The sequence below is a fragment of the Tachypleus tridentatus genome, chromosome 9, assembly GCF_004210375.1.
Source record: "Tachypleus tridentatus isolate NWPU-2018 chromosome 9, ASM421037v1, whole genome shotgun sequence".
Classification (NCBI taxonomy): domain Eukaryota; kingdom Metazoa; phylum Arthropoda; class Merostomata; order Xiphosura; family Limulidae; genus Tachypleus; species Tachypleus tridentatus.
The window spans coordinates 82,574,359-82,598,331 of record NC_134833.1 but is presented as its reverse complement, the minus strand read 5'-3'; the positions used below and the strand labels follow the sequence as shown (position 1 = coordinate 82,598,331).

Sequence of the window (23,973 nt, the reverse complement as noted above, 5' to 3'; positions counted from 1 at the left end):
ATTTTACAGAGCAGATGAGTTGTTTGACCTACTGGTTCTCTTAGTTTTTTGTAATGGATGCTGTAAAAGGAAAAAATGAATAACATTACTTAATATGATTCAATACGTAGTGAAAGGTATAAAAACAAGTTGAAAAACTGAAAATTATAAAGCAGTCTATTCAGGATGTATAATATTTAAAAATCGATTCATCTTCCTTAATGATGTATTTTGTTTACATCCTAAATTGCTCAGTTTTGAAAACCTTTGTCAGCTTAAATATACACACGAATTTTGTGATGATAATAATGAGGTTTGTAAAGATAGAATATAAAAGTAAAAGTAATGAAATGTTGCCTTTCTTCAGTTTTCACTCTTATAAACTTGATAAAAAATACATGAAGAATACGAACAACAACCAGTCTATACATACATATATATCATTTAGGGTTTGAATGACACTTAAAACACAAAGCATTTTTTGTTTGTTTGTTTTTGAATTTCGCAGAAAGTTACTTGAGGGCTATCTGTGCTAGCCGTCCCTAATTTAGCAGTGTAAGACTAGAGAGAAGGCAGCTAGTCATCACCACCCACCACCAACTCTTGAGCTACTCTTTTACCAACGAATAGTGGGATTGACCGTCACATTATAACGCCCCCACGGCTGAAAGGGCGAGCATGTTTGGCGCGACGGGGATGCGAACCCGCCACCCTCAGATTACGAGTTGCACGCCTAAACACTATGCAGTCTAACATTGTAACAAAGAAGTATTAAGTTGAACCAAGTGGTTAATTAAAGTGATGGATTTGGGTTTTTACACCCTTGTGTAAATTAACTGAAGCAAGACGGAAAATTACGATTTTTTCAATTTTTTTGCTTTTTATTTCTGAGAATCCAAAAATTACTCACAAATTAATACATGATATGACCGCCTTTATTTTACAGAAGATCATTAATCCGCTTTTGCATCGAGTCCACGAGTTGACTGCAATCTTTACTAATTTTTGGATCGCGGTACCACTCCTCAATTATGGCCTCAATTAGCTTATCTTTCGTAGTACAGTCTTTTCCCCGAAGTCTTTCTTTACAAATCGCCCAAAGATTTTCAATAGGATTTACGTCTGGAGAGTTTCCAGGCCAGTTTAGCACCTTTATTCGCGTTGTAGTCATAAAATTCTTCACAAGTTTCGATGTGTTGCATGGAGCCAGGTCTTGCTGAAAAAATGCCAGATCCATCTGGAAGTCTCTTTTTCAATTCTGGAACGACTCTTCTCTGCAAAACTTCGATGTACTGTGGTCCTCGCATCATACCTTCTACGATATGTAAGCCTCTGACGCCATAGTAACTGAAAAAACCCCAAAATATCTTCTTCAAGGGATGTTTTACGAACTGATTGATGTGAGATTCTCGAAGTTTCTCACCTGGAGATCTGCGAACATGCAGACTTCTTTGACCCTGTACGAAGAAATGAGTCTCGTCACTGAATAACACCTTCCCTCATTGTTCTTGCGTCCAGTTCTTGTATTTTAGACCCCGTTAATACCGTTTTTTCTTCATTGAGTTGGTAAGAAGTTGTTTTTGACTGGTCTTTTTGCCCTTCTAACGCAATTTTGAATGACGTAATATTCCTCAACATTTCGTCATATATCCCAAAAATAGATCGACCGTACTGCAAAACGCAGCTAATGACGTCGTCTGTGTGAAAAAATGACTATTAAAGGAAATCAGCGGGTCCAGCGAGCCTACACCAGCCATCATGCTGAAAATATTGTAAAATGACCATTTGTTTCAAGTAATTTGCACAAGGGTGTGTCTAGTCAGATTCAGATTTCAGTTACAATCGGACCAGATGGTTGAGGGGTATAAATACCTGATCAACGTTTATGTATTTAAGTAATAACTGAACATTAAAACACACACAGTGAGTTTTACAATAAAAGAACAAACATATTTAAGATAACCAACATTTTTTACTCATAATAGAAGAGTACACTCATGAAAGTCTCAGAATTCTACACAGTCATTTGAGTTGTATGGCTAATATTTGCATTTTTATGTTTATGGCAAACCTATTAAAATATCTGTGCCATCCCTACTATTGACTAGTCACTAGACGAATGCTGCTTTAAAACAGGTAGTTATGTAGTGAAATTTACATCTTAGGTTTCATCTAAGTTTTATCGTTTAACATGATTGTTGTGTTGTGTCGTTGATTAATAACAGTTATTAAAAGTTTTAGTTTTTTATCATTTTACTTTGCTACTGTAACAAAACTGATAGTTAGTAAACATAAGATTAAATACAATATATCAAAATGATTCGTAATACAGTCTTGGTCAAAATGTTCACATACTGTTCTATATTGATATTATTATCTGCGTACATGGAATAATTACTGATTAAATGCCCGAGTATTAATAGAGAAGACTGCGTTTGATCAGACAAACATGTACAAGTTGTTATTATAGTCTGTATAAGTTGTTTTGAGCATTTATTTTCCAAATTCACATACACACCTGTTTTGTATAAAAGAGTGTGCTTTTGGTACAATCATTTTCGAAACAGATCGGCGCTTTGTTCAGACAATGTATCTACATTCGGTGTAAAGTCATATCTCATCAACTGCCAAAAGAGTAGGGTACTCTGATGTATTGTATCCAGAATCATTGAACTACGTGAAACTTTGTTCCAGAAAAAAAAAACACTCTATTGGTAGACGCCGAAAAACCACTTCCTAAGATGACCGTATTTTGATGAGGTTAAAACGACAAGGTCGAAAGAAGTCTTGCAGTTCGTGTTTGCCATTTACCTGGACATCAAATGAGGGAAGACTGTCTTTCTCACAGAGAACACACACAGGAGGTGGTGGAGTACATGTTTGGGTAGGTACTTTTCGTGGTGAAAAATCTTCTCTACTTATCCATTAGAGAAACGTGTATGTGTGCGTTTTCTTATAGCAAAGCCACATCGGGCTATCTATCTGCTGAGTCCACCGAGGGGAATCAAATCCGTGATTTTAGCGTTATAAATCCGTAGATTTACGGCTGTACCACCGAGAGACTTGTTTATTTGTTTGTTTTTCTTATTATCCTGTAAACATAATATTTCTAAGTTTCATCAACACTGAAAATTTTGTTCTGATTAATTGAAATAAAACAAGCTTCAGACGATAATACCTAGAGACAGACCTGCATAATAATTCGTTGCATCACAAATAATATGACACTTCAGTTTTATATATTTACTGGTAAGTCTGGATGCTACATTTCATGTTACTCCTTTATAAATGCTAAGAAAAGAATAAATCAATAATATCCGATTTCATAGTTTCGTTTTGAGTTTACTTACTGATTAAGTTTATCTTATGAGAACTTGCAAACTTTACAGTAAGGAAGATTTGGTTTTAGAACAAGTACGACGTTACGATCACAAGTGTAATCATTCTCAAGTACACAAATTTTAACGGTAAGGCTTAGTGTGTTTGTAATTAAAATTGTGTACTTAAAAATTATGGCACCAGTGACCGAAACGTTGTACCTGTTACACATATTTTACTTACCGTAGAAGCTGTAACTTGTAATAAATTATCCGATTTCTTCTATTATGATGTGTTACCATCCCAGATAAAGGTCCCTCGAGGTAAGTCTGAAAGTCTTTTACGCTAAAAATCGAGTTTCGATAACCACGCTTAGCTTAGCACAGATAGCCCATCTTATGGCTTTGCGTGTAACAGCAAACAAAAGCCATTTTGTTAAATTTCCTAAAAATAAACAGAGATGAATACAATGAGTTTTGTTTCTATAAACAATCGAAATGTATGACGATATAAGAACAGCATGAATTGTTAATTTACAAAAAGAAAGCCTTGTTTTGGTATAGCTTTTGTGTGGATAAAAGTGTTTTAATACGCATACATTGTTTGGTATTCAGTTCATATAAGTACCGATAATATGGGAGAAATGTATATATATATATATACTAATAAACAACTATTGACACAATATTGACAAACAGAAATCAAATAAGACAAAATGTCTAATTTTCTAGGAGTAAAATTACAGAGGTTCATCGGGAAATGTTACTTCAGAGAGGGTGTTACATTCCTATAAAAGCAGTTGAGATTACTTTTTACCATTAGAAACACAGATGTGTTTGCTATATAAACCATCCAATGCTTGTTTATACGAGGAAATAAAATGGGACTATTCTGTACAAATCTTGAGGAAGTGTCCAAACGTACAACGGATATAATTCACTGTCAGGTGTAATATCAGTAGACTTACAGAGGCGGTGAGAACTCAAGTCTACCAGACAGCTGAAGTGACTTGAATGAAGTGGTGCTCATCTCCGGAACCAAGGAAACGCTCTTAATATCCAACAGTTCCTCATATGTTTGCAATTGAGCTTTAATTCACTTCTAGTTCATGAAGTCTAGAGACTTCAGAGTGTTCTTGCATGCTGTGTTTCACAGACTAGAATCGTCCCTTGGGAAAGAATGAGAAGGCTTGACTTGAAAATCAAAGTTTAAAATCATATAACAGTAAAGATACGATAAGTTTTACAATACTGTTGTGAAATCAAAAACAACTGATCAATATTTTTCCCGGTTGTTTGACTTGAACCCAGACCAGAAACTAATGTTGGCCCATTCAGGGTATTGATAATTACAATAACTATACAGAATATAGAACTGCGTTCTCAATGCTCAAATGCTGACGTATTTTGTAAATTATACATATTAAAACAAAACACCGTACACTTACACATATATTTCAGGTAAAATAGCACCCTATATCGTCGTATATCTCCCCTAAGTCGGCATTGCTACGTATCTGTCTTAAATCAATATTTATACACATCTTGTACAGATGGAAGGTGATGAAGACCTGCCATAGGTCGAATCGCTACACGTCTTCCATACGTTTTTTTCTGCTACATGTCTACTGTTATATATGTGCAAGCACTCTACATCGTCATACATCTGTCACAGGTAGACACTGCTACAGAAACACGATTATCGAGGCTCATGTCGTCGTGTTGCTACGTAAGATCTTGCTTGCGGAGTAATTTGCATCGTAACTGGTTCTGTCGTAGAGCTGTCATGTCCAATATACAAAACCCTTCTCTTCTAGTGTAGTATTGTTTCCCAGTGCAGGCCTGTTTCAACAGTCAGATTGCATATACATCTATCCCGTGCTTCGGCCGGATTACATTTGTATGTAATAACACGAATACCCGACATGCGACAGTTGACCTTTTAACAAATGTCTTATGACCTTTTCCCAAATGGGAAATACTCTTCATTATATTGCGTACTTTTGCCTGTGACAGTGAACAGCTTTTTCTCTTGATCTTTGTATTGGTGGATTCTACTTGTTACAAGAAGCCTAATTTTACATGTCAAAGCTGCGGTACATCTTGTTACGTTGTTCTTTCTAGAGGATTCTGGTGTCAAAAGTTGACACACATTCCTTTGAGTTCCAATGTCACGAACTATCCCCGTCTTGAAGGATCCAAATATCTGATCCGAATGTATCTTTATTATTCATCTATGAATATTCCGTTTCTACCTACTCTTTCGAAAAGTCATTAATTCTTGTAGGCATCACATTACTTACGAAACGCCAAACAATGTCAAAATGTAGCTCTGATACATTCCATTCCACTACGATGTTATATTGGCTGTGGTTGTCACCTAATTTACTGAGTTGCAAAGTCAAATTTGTTTTTACATAGCATATTCAACCACCTATAAATACCTGCCGTCAGCTTACATCGTCATATATTTGTCACAAGCTATTAATGCTGTATATAATGGCATCTACTTGTGATATATGTGACATACCACAAGTTTACTCACGCCTGTAAACCATTTACAGTCTGTTATATATATGTATATATCATAAGTTTTTAAAAAAGTAACAGTTGATCACATTTGTTCATAAGTTTAGGATCACTACTTTTATAGAAGTCGAAGTTGAGTGCATGATGTTTGATTTTTGAAAGCTCCTATGAATTTTCTATGTGTACTTTCCTAATTGTCAAAATTCTACTTCCATAAAAAGATAATTAAATTGTCTACTAACTTACCGAATAACTAAAAATTTTAACAGTAACCTCGGGTTACTAAATAAGTTTATGTTGCTAATTTACTATTCTGTTATTGTACCCCAATATACAGCGGTAAGTCTACGGATTTACAATTCTAGAATCAGGGGTTCGATTCCCCTAGGTGGACTCAGCAGGTAGCCTGATGTGGCTTTGCTATAGGAAAAACGCACACATCTATTCTATTGTCAAGGGAAAGCGCCTGCGACAAACAAAAAAATATCTTCCGTTTTATGTATATGTTATAAAGTTACAGTTAATTAGCCCTAAAATTTTAAGAGTATTTTAAAGGATACAAAAAGACCTCCAGGTGTCAAAAGTGACAGTCGAGCTGAAGGAAAGGTTCTTTGTGATGTATATAAGCTTATAAAACACTAACCAGTGGGCAAGGCATAGATAAAGGTTTGTAAAGCTATCATAATGGTGATTGCTAACAGTACCAAAGGTGTTGGTTCAATTGCTAGAGTACTGTTAATCAATATCTAACATGCTCACCAACAACTTTTGATAGTGCCCCCTAGTTTAAGAAAAATCTAACACTCAATTTCATATTTTATTCAATAAAAATATTTAAAAATAAACGATACTCGTTAAATCTTCATAAGATTTTTGTTTGTTTGTTTTGGAATTTCGCACAAAGCTACTCGAGGGCTATCTTCGCTAGCCGTCCCTAATTTATCAGTGTAAGACTAGAGGGAAGGCAGCTAGTCATCACCACCCACCGCCAACTCTTGGGCTACTCTTTTACCAACGAATAGTGGGATTAATCGTCACATTATACGCCCCCACGGCTGGGAGGGCGAGCATGTTTAGCGCGACGCGGGCGCGAACCCGCGGATTACGAGTCGCACGCCTTACGCGCTTGGCCATGTCTTCATAAGAGTAACCCGTTACTTAGAGTCTACGAACAAATGAAATGCTCGATGTAATGTTCTATCCTCTGTTTATGTAAAACTTAGCTGAAATGTTCAGTAGATGTACGTGATTCATTCGAATATTATATAAGGGAAAGTGGATTAAAATACAACATAATTAGGGTTGCTAGTTTAAAAAACGATAACACATTATTAGCGGATTATTAAATATATTATGTTATCCAACAATAATTAGGGTTGCTAGTTTAAAAAAAGATAACACATTATTAGTGGATTCTTAATATATTATGTTATTCAATAGAACTCAAATATCGTTAACATCAAGGCTGCTGGTTTTAAATAACGTGTGCAGGTGAGTCGGTAACGCGCTACCTGAAAAAAAAATCTGTGTGTGCGAATATTAATAATCCTATGGAATCTACATATCAAAGGTGAGCGAACATTCCAACAGAAACATAGTCGTTAAATAACTCTCAACTTAGTACGCTAAATATTAAATCTTTGAAACCTTATGTAGAAAATAAGTACACGCGAAGGCATAAGTACGTCGTCGTCTTGTCACCTTGCCCACACTTCCACTTCATGAAAAACTGATTTACTACTTTACATGTTTTCCTCGTTTATTTCCTTATCTATAAACTGCGCTAATATTATAAAAAGACATCGATGGTTGTTACCACGTGTGTGTGTCGCTTTATAACCTGCATGGCTTGGGGAGAATGTTTCAAGTATGTTGATTTTCTTGCTTGCTCCTGGCTAATGTTATCGTTATTTTTAATTCAGTGACATTGAATGACACTATATTTATTTTCATTCGATTGTTATCACAAGTAGTGTAGCCGAAACAGAAATAAAACGTTCACCTCTAACGCACTATATTCCTGATACACATCGTATTATGTAAATAAAACTAGAAGCGGTTTGAAACTTCAAGCTAAGCCTATTCTATTCACAACCAAGTCCATGAATAAGACTCTAGGGTGCGCTGTCACGTTGTACGAAATATTAAAACGATAGTTTTTCCTTCTTTTGAAACGTAATGATGCGTAGAGACGCTAACTGCTAGTACTTTCGGTAATGAAGTTTCGTACAGGTACAAATGGTACCGTGACTCTCGCAAGCCTATTATCTCGTTCGGAACCATAAAACCAAACATTTAATCTCTAGCATGAATACACCGTTGTGGATGTTTTGTGAAGCAAATATTGACTCAGGAAAGAATATCAAAGTGTATCGCTGAATGACGTATGTTTTCTAAAGGTGAACTTGGTTGCTGGTTGATGAATTCTTGACTCTGTGCTCTATATTTCCTTCGTGTGATGTACGTCATGACAATGTATCTAAACGAAGACGTCGCCAATTTTCTGCAACCTGTCGAACTGAGGTCACGCAAAGATCAATACGAATAGTTGTAAATGGTGATAATGACAGTGTAATTTATACTCTGGTTTCAAATTGTCGGGAATAACTGTGTTCACGAGTGTCACTTTGTTCCCCATGAGGCAGCTTAAGTTAAGAATGTTGCTGGAAAACGTTTCTGATGAAACATATGTTGTTGTTGTTTGTAATGAAGCATAAAGCTACTGGGGGAGGGGAGCTGGAGGCTCTGATGAAATGCTTTGTTTTCGTGAATCTTAGAAACCACCTATTCAAACGTTTGCTCTTTTCTTTAATTTCGCGCAAAGCTACAAAAGGGCTATTTGCGCTAGCCGTCCTTAATTTAGCAGTGTAAGTCTAGAAGGAAGCAGCTAGTCATTACTACCCACCGCCAACTCTTGCACTACATTTTTACTAACGAATAGTGGGATTTATCGTAACATAATAACGCTCCCACGGCTGAAAGGGCGAGAAAGTTTGGTGTGTAGGGGATTCAAACTCGAGACCTTCAAATTACGAGTCGAATGCCCTAGCCACCTGGCCACATGCCGGGCATTCAAACGTTTACTGGTATTAGCGTTGCTTTTCGTTTTACACACAATTCTTTCACAGGCTCAACTCAGCAGTTATGTTTTTACGATTAATCAAGTACTACTTCTTATGCTGCGTTCTTGTAACAAGAGATTTTCCACGTAGACGTCTCAATTATCTGAAGAAGTGGTACAAATGTTTTGGGAAGTGATTACAATAAATTAATTATACAATATTATATATAAAATAATATAACCAAGAATCTTAAAATGGAAATGGAATGTGGACAATATCTCCCTTTTCTTGTTCAAGCTCTTGAAACAGGCACCACCAAAAGTATGGAAAAGTCTTTGTTACAGGACACAAACATCTCTCACCACTCAAACATGGAAAAGTCTTTGTTACAGGACACAAACATCTCTCACCACTCAAACATGGAAAAGTCTTTGTTACAGGACACAAACATCTCTCACCACTCAAACATGGAAAAGTCTGTGTAGGGTTAGGTGTGTGTGTGTTTCCATCCTTGTTTCTATATTTGTAATAATTCTTCATATAACTGAGACGTCAACAGTTTTTAATCGAATTAAATTTTCGAAAGAAACAAAAAGGAAACATTTCGTAAGACATGCCACTGTGTTACTGATGGCATAAAACAACTTAACAAGCTAACAAAACTAATACAATAGTAAAAGTTATTATACAGTTTTAAATACTTATATAATCCATACTGCATTGAAGGTTCATCAGATAAATGTAAAACATTAAAGTAAAGCTAAACAGATTATTTGTTTTACACTTTTAGTTTTATTCCGTTTTGGTTTGAATTTCGCCTACACGATGGCTATCTACGCTAGCCGTCCATAATTTAGCTGTGATAAACTAAAGGGAAGGTAGCTACTGAACGCCACCCACCGCCTACTGTTTCACCAAATACCTTCAGATTGCGAGTCTAGCGCCATGACCCCAAGGCTATAATTTTCTCCACAGAAACATATGAATAATTTACGTTTTTTTATATTTTTATTGTTCTTTGTTTCATTAATTTCAATATAGTATTCAAACCAAACTTGTTTTATCTGAAAGCCAGTTTTTCTTAACACAGTTCATTAAATATATAAAACCGACTTAATATAAAACTCACAAAAAGTTGGAATCTTTATTTACCAGAAACGGAATTAGAACTATGTAGATATTTGTGCATGTATGGGCCTGCACGTGGAATGAAACTGGAACTATACAGATACCTGTTTATGTGTGCGTCTTCACGTAAATATTTCGTAAATGCACATACACATATATATATATACAGTGTGATAATTTATTAAACCGTCGGTGTGTATAGTTTTTATCGCGCTATTTGTGAACCATAAACAGGTCAGTGTCTGCAAAGTTTGGTGATAAATATTCGACAGTAAAGACGGACGTTCATCAGAAGGAAAATGTTTTGTTTAAGTAGCCAGTTGTATTTGACATAGACATGTCACATAGACATTCCCATCCAGAGGCGAACACTTAGGTCACAATAAGCATCACGTCACTCACTCCGATCTCGTAAATTAACAGTTCATTCGAGAGAAAATATTGAAGAAAGTAATGTTCCCTTCTAGGAATATTTATTCGAGTATAATGTGTGCAAAGCGTATAACACAAGCAGCGTATATGGCCGGCTTTCTCTATCTGTCATCAGACACACATCCGGTTTTAGTTCAGGACTCAGTGTTAAACCTTTAATATATTACATATACTGATAGATAAATGTTCGGTCCTACATCCAAGGCGTCTTAACCCACTAGTTCCATACGTGTATACGTTTATGTATATCGTCCATAAAATTAGGAAAACATCTAGAATCACATTTCTATACAAACTTAGTATTTTTACCTCTTTAATATCACGCAAACATTTTCACATATACATTTTTATTAAGATTATTTCTCTTGATCTAGGATATATTACTTATATTATTATTTTTTAATTGGGATCCATCCAGACGAAAATTAAATTACTATATTAAACTTAAGTGCGTCTACGTATTACTTAGAAGTTTACAAGAAGAATCAGAATATTGTTTGTTTTAAAATTTCGCGCAAAACTACTTGAGGGCTATCTGCACTAGCCGTCCCTAATTTAGCAGTGTTAGACTAGAGGGAAGGCAACTAATCATCACCACCCATCGCCAACATTTGAGCTACTCTTTTCCCAACGAATAGTGGGATTGACCGTCACCATAACGCCTCCACGGCTGAAAGGGCGAGCATGTTTGGCCAACTTTTGAGCTACTCTTTTCCCAACGAATAGTGGGATTGACCGTCACCATAACGCCTCCACGGCTGAAAGGGCGAGCATGTTTGGTGCGACCGGGATTCGAACCCGCGACCCTCAGATTACGAGTCGAACGCTTTAACCCACCTGGCCTTGCCAGGCCCAGAGTCTTGATAACAAAATGTATTTATAAAGCTAAAATATTTCTGTTATCGGAATTAAAATGTTCCCGTCTCTTTCTTTTGTTTTTAAGCGTAAAGCTAATCGACTGACCCCATCGTAAAGGCTGAGCTCCAATTTTTAACATCATAAGATCCCACTCTTACCACATAACAACTGGAGTTAGTCGTATTTGAGCCCTGCATAGTTAACAAAAATAAGTGTGCCTACATTTAACATAACGACATACTTAACGCATTTATTCGTCTGATATAGAACGTCATTCACAAATTTCAAAGTATAAAGAAAAGGGGAAAAAAATCATACCTAGATTCACAGGAAGAAAAGTTAAGAAAAATTAGATTTTTTATGCTTTTTTATTAAGAGATATGTATATATATATAAATTAGTAATTTAACTTATAACTACTCAAGCTGCTGTCATTCATGTAATAATCACCGGATCTGAAACATTAAAGAATTGCCCAGCAAGATTGTCTATTAGGCTTATAATTAGTGGTTTTAGAACCTGCATAAAAACAAAACTTTCTCAGAAAAATTACACCCACACAAAGAAATAAAATTTAGTTAAAAAATTCATATGGTCATTTAATTGAAGGTGACGCATCGTGCTTTGAAGTCAAACGTTTTCTTGTAACAAAAAAACTGAGTTCAGGCGATATTTAAATCATGATTTTCCCTACAGGCAGATATCTAATGAACTAAACTATTAAGTATCGAACACCGAACTTTTAGTTTTCACTTCAATAGTTATTAAGAGCGACGAAGTATGAAGTGTTTTTTATTGTCTTTGAATTTCGCGCAAAGCTACACGAGGGCTATCAGCGCTAGCCGTCCCTAATTTAGCAGTGTAAGACTAGAGGGAAGACAGCTTGTCATCACCACCCACCGCCAACTCTTGCGCTACTCTTTTAACAACAAATAATGAGGTTGACCGTAACATTATAACGCCCCTACGGCTTAAAGGGCGAGTATGTTTGGTGTGAAGGGGATTCGAACCCGCAACCCTCAGATTACGAGTCGAACTCCTTACCCCACCTGGCCATGCCGGGACTTTTTGAATTATACAAAATATTAGTTAACTACGCATTTGACAGGGAAGTAGAGTCAGAGATTCGAATGCGAAACAGTTTATTAAACAACTTATTCAAGAAAGTTGACTGATCGTACTGCCTTGAATGAAGGGAATTATTTACATATATACACTAGAGATTTCTTTTTTTCTCAGGGAATATAAACGTGAAAATAGAACATGTGACTTAGAGCCCTCATGTTTTCTTTGATTTGTTGGACCCTTTGTTGTGGACTACAATTACGTCTGTTCAAGATACAACAGTACAAATAGTCATGAAATACATCAGTATTCAACAACACAGATTTACTTTTCAATATTACTTTTGGTAATAAAAAAGAAGTCTGTAACGTATATACATGACCATTAAATAACTGATCTGAGATACAATATTGAATGATTATTTGGACAAGTGGTAAAATTATTTACGCACCTCCACTGTCTATATTGATGATTGAAGTGGAGATAAAAATCCCAAAAAGTGAAATATACTTCAAATTATGCGTTAAGTAGCGTGGATGCAATGGCGTAGTGGAATTCATGGAATAGAGATGACTAGCCCTTATCATTGTATAATATTCCGAAGCATGTTTCAACCGTCACAGCTACATCCCGGAGTGAGCGGGTACAGTTGCTATTTATTATATACCTGCTACTCTCATTATATTTCGTTAAGTATCAACCTGATCGTATGGTTGAGAAAAGCTGTTATTGACTCTGAACAATTTATACGAAGTATTTCACAGAAGAAAAAAAAAAAAAAAAAGTCTCTAACGATATAGGCTATGGCAACAAGTATTAGTTTGCCATCTAGTGGTAAATAGAACAACTATATAATGATAAAGATTCATTTTAATTATCACTTATAGGAAAGTATCGCAATACATTTCTTTTTCAAAATATAAACTTTGGAAATGAAAGCAACATAAAAAAAATCTAGTGTACATTTTTGATATTTTTTTTAAATTGGTCGTGATTTTATAATAAATAATAATAATTATTATCTATTTATGAAATTTTATAAATTCAAGATGTTCGTCCACATTAGCAACTTTGAAAGATTTAAGAATATTACAGCAAAAATTTTGAATTAACTTCAAAATAATATACAACCATCCACAAAATTCATTTTCAGCTTTTCTCGGTGTTTAAAAAACTTTATACAAAGTTGTAAATCATAAAAAAGTACGTGTTTATGTTCACACGAGTTGACATTGCAGATAGTCGGGGAAAACAAATCTTAGTCTTTTTATGTAGCTCGTGCAATTCAATGAAATCTTCTGTATTACAGCGTTCAGTTGTGTATTTGTCTAATACTTTCGTGCATATCTAATTTCCAAATGCTAGGCTAGAGGGAAAACAAATAGATAACAGCACCCACCGTCAACTCTTGTCTGACCGAGTAGTGGTATTTGATTGCAAGACTTATCGTACACACATGCACAACCCTTAAACACTGATAGCGTTTTTGCGGTAGCGGGTCAGGAACCATGAAACCTTGGAGTTACAGTCCAAGCAAATTCAAAATGAAGCCATGTTCAGCCTCACTACGGTAAGGTCAGCAGGTTGATAAAACGACTGAATTATTCAGAATTTTTATATTTTAAATCACAAATTCTATACAATCCTATTTCTGATATGCACAAAAATGAACTAACACCTGTACGCAGGCTGTAATTCAAGTTTAGAAAAATAAATCAAATGAACTTCAAACACTCTCAAACAAAATATCCATTACTGTAACTGAAGACAAAATATTAAAAACGTGAAAACAACGAAGCAAACGTCATGTTACCTCAACACTTTTAACACAATCAGATCCAAGATGGTATTTTCTTCCATTTTACATTAACAAAAACTAATAAGTTTCACATTATATTTTAACTATACAACATAACACCTACGCCATTTTATGGAGGAGTACGAAAGAACTTTTCACGGCGCTAATATTTTCTCTTCTTCAAGAACTTGAGCGCCATCTAGCGAACATTTAAAGTATCCGTATTTATCTTTAATAACGGGCATCCCTTTATGTGTGATAGATATTTGTTTCAGTTTTGTCAATGTGTGCTATGGATCCAATGGATTAAGGAAGCAAAAAACATACTTAACCAACTCTTTGCTGTTACCAAATAGGATAAGAAAAGACTTACTCATCAAAGTGTCATCCGGCTTGTAACTGCTTATATCAGAAATATCTTTAAGGCTTTAAACAAAATTTAACAGTAATGTTACTTAACACTATACGCAGTGAATAACTTATTATTAAACACTGTTTTCGTACTGTTAAACAATATTTATTACCAGAAAAGTGACAAATAAAACAGTGCTAATGACTTACATGATTTTACTATGTACTAAGTTGTTTCGCAATTTTAGAAAAAGATGTTGACTCACAGTTGACGTAAAAGTACTTTTACCCCTTAAAATCACTCGTACAATTGTATGAATCTTATAAACATTTATAATTAATTTTCATCATTGCAAGCGAAGTCGATTATACATGACAACAATAGAATTATTTTACATAACAGTATAACTTCCATCAAGTGTTGTTAATTTTTTCTATGTTATTATTTTTCACCCATAGTGTTTTAATGGAAGTCATTTGACAAATTCTTAATCCCAGTGTATTTAACTTCCTCCCCATCCCCAGTGACTCACAGGCAATTATAAAGACTTATAACACTAAATATCCGGTATTGGTAACAGGAATGTTCAGAATACAGATAACTTATTGTATAGCTTTGGTCTGAACGACAAACGTAAAAATTCTCATTTCGGTTTATAGTACAGAAAATACAGGAGTAAATAAATACATGTACAGAATTTACAAAAAAATGTATTTCTGTGATAATTAATAGCAATGACAGTATATCTTACATTAGAGTAGTATTTTTAAACCATAAAATATACAAACGTTTGTAATTTCAGTTAGACTGCGTGTGTGTTTTCATATAACAAAACCCCACTGGGCTATCTGCTGGGACCCCCAAGGGTAATAGTTAGACTGCACCAGGATACAGACATTATCTCACCAGATTTTTGGAAAAGAAGGAAATAGCTCACCCAAATATTTTTTTTTATATAGTGTACCTTTTTATTTATTTTTATTACTTTTTGGAAGACATCTTGACAATTTGATTGTTTGCAATTTTAGGTTTGTTTGTTTCAAAATGAGAACTTAATTATATCAGGAAAATTACTTCAAAAAAGTGTTTGTTTCCAAGTGAGAATCTAATCAGATAGGTAATTTGGTAACTATAGATTGTAGTTTTCAAGATGAGAAATTACACATTGATGCACAAAATTTGGTCTTTTGTTGCATAAAATAGGCATCTTATTAGAAAACAAATGGTTCTACTTCAATAAAACAATTGTTAAACACATTTTTCAGTCAAATACAAGAGAATAAACATTTTCAAAAAATGATTGGAAAATACAAAAGACACATTTATAGGAAAAAAAAAACACTTTTGTCCGAACACAAAACAAAACCTATGACGATTTACTTCCTGTAAAAAAAAAACTTAGAGCAATATCCCACAAATAAAACATTGTTCAAAAACTTCAATACTTATAAAAACTGAAGAAATTTCAGTGGTCAACTTCATTTGATTACCGCATTCAAGTCTTATAATTTTCCACAAAGCAGGCGTCTTATGCTTTACCAAAGTAACGCCCAATTTTTGCATTACGGTATCAAAGGTTTGCAAAACTCTGTATTTATTAATAGGATTGCAACATCAAAAGTTTTGTTTTAAAGCGAGAGTCATTTATCATAGAGGTGAGACTTTGTCCTGGATCCGAAGGAAATTATACTTCCAAAATAGATTAAAATTTTATGTTTCTTTTCTCGGTGAAAGTGTACTATTGGTATCATAACAGTATTATGGAAACTTTAGTAATGATATTGTTATAACATAAATGTTATTGTGATGTTATTAATATCACTGTCTCAGTACCAATATTATTATGTGTGTTTTTTTTATTTTGTTGGTTTTTATTCTTAAAATTAGTAACTTAGAATAAATGTCGAACACTTTTAGTTTGACAGAATTACAATGACAACTCTTCATGCAAATCAACAGGCCACTAGTCAGTAATCAAATTTTATGGATGCCCTTTACGTAGTTTAATATTGGTTGTCAGCAGTTTTCGACTTGGAACCTTCAGGGAATATCCCTAGTTGGTTCATGAGGATTATTCTCTTTGCCCTAGGGTCAAAGGTTGTGGCAGCGACGACAATTTAACCACGCGCATAGAAACACTTCATCACCTGAGGTTATGTACTGATGACATCATCAAGGTCTGTTACTTGGATCACAAGTAAAGAAATACTGGCTCCATTAGATAACACCGTGCACGTGTACGTTTGTTGACATTTGCTGAGCTAAATCCCGCGGCGATCAAGACTAATAAGTTTTCTGAAATATTTACACAGCGGTCTTCGTATAATGTCACATGTCTCACGAAGGGGGCGTTACTGCAGAAGAGAGGGACTATGCGGCCCCTTAGGCAACACAGCAGGAAGAGTCCTTGAAATTACTTGACAAAACTGGGCATTTAATCTGGTATGTTTACTTTCAACAGTTTTGATCGGCGAGAAGAGAAGATACTATCGTTATTGAAAGTCCGTTTAAAATAGGTTAATAATTTTGAAAAACAAATACAAACTTCTGCTTCGTATTAGTCACTAGTACGAAATTTTAGGGATTATACCTGATAATTTGTGAGATATATGTGTGCTTGTAAAAAGTCCTCGTTACTTTCAGAGCTACGGTTTACGTTGTAGATTAAAACCTGATATCCTTGACTTACTCTAATACACTTGAATTACTCCCACGTGATGGCCTGTCAATGAATTATTACCTTTACTGGACAATCTCTTAGTCACTAACATGTTAGCCTGTAATTGACATACTTCAGCGATTTAATATCTGTGGCTTGCCTTTCTTTAAACAACAATCTGTTTATGAGTAAGTTACCTCTAAGAGAAAATTTACGGTTGAAACCTCCAGCTTGGTTTATTTTGAATATCGCGCAAACCAATACGAGGGCTATCTGCGCTACCCGTCCCTAATTTAGCAGTGTAAGACTAGAGGGAAGGCAACTAGTCTTTTCAACGCACCCACACCCAAAAGGACGAGCATGTTTGGTGTGACAGGGATTCGAATCCGCGACCCTCAGACTACAACGCGATTGCCTTAACCACTTGGCCATGGTGGGCCACCCAAGTGTCGATCTGTTTGCTCGTGAGCTACCTTTACGTGAAGGTCTAGGGTTATGATTTACCTCTAGGTGTTGCTATGTCCGTTCATGAGTTTATGGTTAAGACTGTTCTGTAGGGGACGGTCTGTTTATTTATGAGTTACTACTACGTGAAGGTTTGATATATTTATTCTACATCATACGCTTATAAAGATTGTATTTATTTTCAACAATACATGTAAAGTTAATTGTGTAACAATCCAGCTTAGAAAATTAGAAATGAGGAAAGATCTTATTGGATAGGGTTAGTGATTGTTATAAATTATTTCCTCCTGTACTGATCCTCGTTAATAAAAATTCATATAAGTGTCAGCGTACACTTATTAGTATCCGTTCACTCTAAGTAAAACTTTAACTTCCGAGTAAAAGTTAAAATCTGTCTAGTATAACTTTGACTGCGTTTCGGACCAAGACTGCATAATCGAGCTTAGCTGTCTAACACATATATTCAGTTACTATTACATAAAAGTTATAGAGACCTCTGAACTCTGAACGGGTGAGATGAATATATTATTAATATGTATATAACGTTCCTATAAAGGAAACGTTCTTTAAAATAACTATATTATATTAGAATAATTATATTTGTTTAACATTTACGACTAAAAAATGTAGAAATGGTATGGATTCATTTATGAAAAAAGTTTTTCATTGCAACTTTGTAAAATAGTTCGATTTCTGTGAAATTAATCAATTATTTAATTAAATTCTTTTTTGTAAACATTTTACTTGGCTTAACTATGCGTCAATAAAGGTTTATGAAAACTGGTGTCTGGGTACTTAGTCCCTCAAAAAAATCATTCAACCAAAAATCTGGAAAAAGTTTCACCCAGATTTTGTGAATGATGTTACTACATTTTTATTAGGAAACACAGCCACAAGAACTTTTACAAAATGACCTAATCTCATTCTTTTAGAAGATGTGAGAAACTTTTGGAAATTTTGTAAATAACGTGTGTGTGTGTTTTCTTATAATAAAGCCACATAGAGCTATCTGGTGAGCCCACTGAGAGGAATCGAACCTCTGATCTTAGTACCCACATCTCGCTCTCCTAATTTTGTTATGTGATACTAACGAATTGGAGGTTAAGACTGATAGACGGTGTATTCCCACCATAATGTAGGTCCTACTTTCTCAATCACCTCCAAAACCTAGGATATATTTTATAATCCCACGTTGTAGCTTGTACCCTAGATTCCTTTTATTAAAATATGCAGCGTATTTTATTTCATGTTAATGTGTTTTGATTTATGGCTTGACAATTTTATGTTTGTAATATAATTAATGAGAAGTTGGGATTTGCTGTTTTTAACGCAGTCCTTTCTCATGAGTTTGTTTATTCATTTAACTTCATTTAGATATAATTACTTAATTGAATACACACACACACACATATATATGTGTATACCAGTATGAAAATCTTTGCTTAAGACACTAGTAAACATAGCATCAAACAAAAATATCTTTCCTATAAGACGAAATACCACAGAGGACGTTTCTGTCAACTTAAACAGAACGTGAAAAATAAAAAAAAAACAGAAGAAATTATTATTTATAAAAACGATATAACATTATAAGGCCATTTACCATAGTTAAAAGTCTGTTTTGTTCTGTTAATAAGATAACATTCTAAAAGCAATTAGTAGAAAGTTTTCCCTAATTAATTTGTTTCATAATTTTCCACAAGTTTTATGTCAACTTAGATAAAATAGACAACAAAATGTCTTCATTTTTATGTCATTTTAGCGTACTAAATCTAAAAAAGATCGAATGGTTTGAACTATAAATGGAAACCGTCAATCTGTTAGATAACGCTTTATTTAAACCACTACTATCCGAAAGTAAAATGTAAGGCAGTTGAAAGTAACCCTAATGTCTAGTGATTTTAATGTTAATCACAAAATTACAACACTCATAATTCGTAGGCATGTTACGCAGTTCTATGTTAAAACCTCTAAACTTTCGTTTATTTTTACACGTTTTATTAAGTTGAAACCAACGCTAATTGAAGCTACTCACCAGCTACTATTGTTTTTCACGAAGTCTTAAGTTCGCATATTTTTGTATTTGGAGACAGATCTGACGATTTTGAAACCGCATTATAGGACACACCGCAACATAGAATTGACATCTAATTTCAACTAAAAGTTGTATTTGATTTTTGTCATTGAGAAGCGTAAAGTTACGAAACGGCCTATCTGTTGCTAAGGGCACTGGAGGGGTCCAATCACGAGGCTTATCGTTTAAATCCTTAAACAAAGCGTCGATCAATCAGGAAACTCGTTGAGGGTGTTTTATTATAGTAAAGCCACATCGGACTACCGTTCGTTTTTATTGAAAGGAATCGAACCCATGACTGTAGAATTACAACTCCGAAAACTTGTCGCTGTCTCATCATCGGGTGTGAGGGGTTGTTAATTCATGGTTTCAAAGCAAAGTTATATCGAGGTATCTGCTGTGTCCATCGCGGGGAATCTAACCCAGGATTTTAGCGTTTTAAATCCGTAAAGTTAACATTTTCCCATCGAGGGATCAACCGAAGGGTAAAGGGGGCACAATATTATTTTAACGTACTATTAAAAAAATTGCTTAAACAATGTAGTTCTGTAAACAATTGTTAGAAAAGGTACACACAATTTTAAGTAAATAAATACAAAATGAACATAGAAAATGCTGTCAGTGCTTTAAATCTGCAGCAATTCTTCCTAATTTGGAACTTCAAATACTCTCTCTATATTTACATATATGTATATATATATATATCATGTAAACTTAGGTCTACTGTGCTATTTAATTCCAAAGTATGGTCATTTCTTTGTGTTTTTTGCTGTTACTCATAAAGCTACATAATGAGTTATTTTGCTTCAGTCACCATGGGAATCGAAACGTGATTTTTAACGCTATAAGCTCTTAGACTTATCGCTGAGCCATCAGGGGGTAAGCATGAGAAACAAATTTCTATCACACAATAAAACTGTGAAAAATCTTTTCTTCTCCAAACATCACATTAAACATTAAAATAAATATGAGATGTACTCCTATAAACATAAATCTACAAAATGTCATTGCAAATGTAGGCGTATGGTATTCAGAAATAAACAAGAGGTAGTCTTCAATAGTTGCAACATCTTTAGGCAGAATTAGTATAAATTAATTATGTTGCAAGGGGGGACAGTGTAAGTCTTCGAATGTACAACGCTAAATTCTGGAGTTTCGTTCCCCAAGGCGAATACAACAAGTAACCTAATGTGAATTTGTTATAACAACATACAGGCATAATTTTTATTTGGTATATTTTTGTGCGCCATAAATACCAAACGGTAGATCTCTATTAGCTTATCCTAAAATTGAAATTATTTTAGGCAGTATTAGGATACCTTGGGCATGACAAAATACATCTATCAAAAAAATTTGACCACCTGAGTCCAAAACTAAACTTAAATCCAAAATCTGTCAAGACATTACGGAGTTACGAACTAAAAGTTCGTACTTGAAAAACTCAGAGCCATTGTATGAGCTGTTAGGTCTAGACCAAATATTCCAAAAATTTTCCAACTTGGGACCGATTTATTTTTGTAATTTTTCATGATGCCAGGCCTCCTTATATACCTAATTAGATATCCCGCTAAGACATGGTTAGGTCCTAACATCAAGCTGGAAGCAATAGTTCTGTCAATACATCATCGATTACATGATATACAAGTTTTTTATAGTACTATTGAAAAAAAGAAATTTTAGTTCATTTTTATTTAATATTTACATTAACTGTATATTTATTAATGCTCTTTTAAGAAATAACTTATTTAATGAAAATGATGATGCTATTTTCATCACACAGCAACTTCATGTCAGGAGGAAAAGAAGTTAGTTTGATCATCTAATTTGTTTTTTAAGAAAACCAACGTTGAGAAGCCTGATTCACATTTATAAGTCGTGACAAATGGCATAAGAAATAATTGCTTTTTCTGATGAATTTGGAAATTCAGCACCACAGCTAAACCAAAAATTAATTAACGAGTCTTGACTAAAATGGTCTTTCAGTGTATTGTTACGGGACAGTTCAATAATAGAATCAATTTCTGATTCACTGAGTTGTTATCCTTCCTCATTTTCTGGGGCCCGGCATGGTAAAGCGTGTTAAGGCGTTCGACTCGTAATCCGAGCGTCCTGGGTTCGAATCCTGGTCGCACCAAAACATGCTCGCCCTTTCAGCCTGAGGGCGTTAAAAGTGACGATCAATCACACTATTCGTTGGTAAAAGAGTATCCCAAAAGTTGGCGGTGGGTGAAGATGACTAGCTGCCTACCCTCTAGTCTTACATTGCTAAATTAGGGAGGGCTAGCGCAGATAGCCCTCGAGTAACTTTGCACGAAATTCAAAAACAAACAAATAAACCTCATTTTCTGTGTTAACAGTAAAAGAGATCCCGATCTACATTTTACTGCTGTTAATTGGAGGAAAATATTTCTTCAAGTATGTTTTAACCCTATAAGATGCTCTTTGATTGGTAAAGAAATCTTATCTGGAATATTACCTTCTTCACTTTGGTTTTGTATTGCTGTTAAAGTAGAAAAACACATAATTTATCTTCTAAACTCGATGTACCTGCAAATTACTTTTTTTTATAGTTGCTTCTATCTTTTCCTGGAATTTAAAAATATTTATGGTAGTACCTTAGATTCAATGCATTTAAGAAGCCAAATATGTCACATAAATAGGCCACCTTAATTAACAAATGCAAATTATGAAACCTGTTTCTAAATTCAAATAATGCATCCTTTGCTGATGAGGGATGTTGCTCCAAAACATGATAACTTCATTTTGATGAGCCTTTTTTAGACATTTCCACTGAACTTTTCAGTGTAATATGAGATGCTTATGTTCACTTGCTAATTCTTTGCACAAAGCAGTAAAGATTCAGGAATTCGACAAACTAGATTTTAAGTTGTTTATGAAATTAACACATTCTTGTTGAACTCAAAAGTAGGTTGCTTTCTTCACAGCTAACGCCTCTTTGTGAATGCTACAATGTACCCATACACCTTACGGTACCGCTGTTCTGAAATACTCTAGTTTGGGAACCTACCATTGAGTAAGCATCATCGATACTCAATGCAACACATTTTTTCCATTAAATACCACTCTGAATTATAAAATTATTGATTAAATTAAAAATTTTATCACCATTGTTCTTGTTGGAAGTAGTTTACAAAACAATAAATCTTCATGAATTGTGTCCTTATAATATTATCTTACAAAGCACATTAAATTTACATTATCTGCTATGTTTGTGCTTTCATTCACCTGTAATGAAAAAAAAACTGACTGCGGTGAGCTCAACGTAGAAAAGCTCCTTCAAAAATTTTCACTATATCCACAATTCTCCCTTCACTGTGTTATTGGATAATGGTAATAAATTCGACTGATTTTCTTGTTTTTTATAAACACGAGATGTGATTATTTTTTGATGCAGGAAATTTTAACGTTTCACCAACAGTATGCAGATAACCTGTCTTGGATATTAGTTTTGAAACTTAATAGAAGCCATAACCAAGTCTTCATTGGAATATTTTATGATGGAAAAAGTGTGTGAAATTATTTGTTTGGAAAAACTATTTAATTTTTTTTTTGTTTATGAAAAACATCTATTGGCTTAATCAAGTATTCTGGATTTCCGCTATCCAAGTGCCATTTTAGTTTTGATACTTTCATGTTTTCATTTGATAATGTTGAACAAAGAACACAAAGTGGCAAGTCATTACTGCAACCACCACTTATAAAACCGTATTTCAAATATTCATCATAATACTGTCGAGTTCAATAGGCCTTTGTTTTCTTTTCGTTGCTACCAAGCTGCATATCACTTAAACGTTCATAATTAGACATATTATTTTCACTAACTTTAGTTTTACTAGAACTAGGCTGCATTTGTGCATCACATGAGGTTTTCTTGTGTGGTGCACATTTCTTCAGCCATCTATCAATATTGTAGAGGAGTTTTCCTAAAAACGAACAACTTAAAAAAGTTGTTATCTCTCTTCTCAGAATAAACTGATGCTTTTAGTGCCAACCACCAACAACTTGTGTGCTGCCACCTGGCACTACCAAATGTAAGACTCAGGTCTTGCATGCCTGTCAAGTTCCATTGACAGAGTAAGCAAACTTAACACATTTTGAATAAAATCCCTAAGATTTTGGTGTCGAAGAACCAGTTAATTCGAATAAACAAATGGTCCTTTTATGTAAGACAAAATCCCTTCTTTGATCTTACCTTCAGACAGGGCTTGGATCCAACAACAAGACGTGTCTAGCT

The 23,973-nt window shown here is 34.5% G+C and overlaps 2 long non-coding RNA genes across 8 annotated transcripts in view; one reads left to right on the top strand and one right to left on the bottom strand.

Annotated features, from left to right (window-relative positions):
- The window catches only part of LOC143225627 (uncharacterized), a 71,809-nt gene that overhangs the window by 12,759 nt on the left and 35,077 nt on the right, over positions 1-23,973 (top strand). For 2 of the 4 annotated variants that reach the window (XR_013013957.1, XR_013013960.1), the window contains exon 3: positions 926-2,863. This is a non-coding gene — a long non-coding RNA (uncharacterized LOC143225627). Of the gene's footprint in view, positions 1-925; positions 3,548-16,609; positions 18,405-23,973 lie in introns of those variants that run through there. The other 2 variants (XR_013013959.1, XR_013013958.1) reach the window with 2 other exon arrangements.
- LOC143225628 (uncharacterized) lies at positions 2,934-20,176 on the bottom strand. 4 transcript variants are annotated; one of them, XR_013013963.1, is made up of 3 exons: positions 19,680-20,176; positions 3,541-3,741; positions 2,934-3,071 (listed from the first exon to the last, which is right to left on the bottom strand). It is a non-coding gene; the product is annotated as an uncharacterized LOC143225628 (long non-coding RNA). The 4 variants fall into 4 exon arrangements; XR_013013962.1 differs by lacking the exon at positions 19,680-20,176 and adding an exon at positions 12,822-14,398; XR_013013964.1 differs by lacking the exon at positions 19,680-20,176 and adding an exon at positions 14,184-14,398.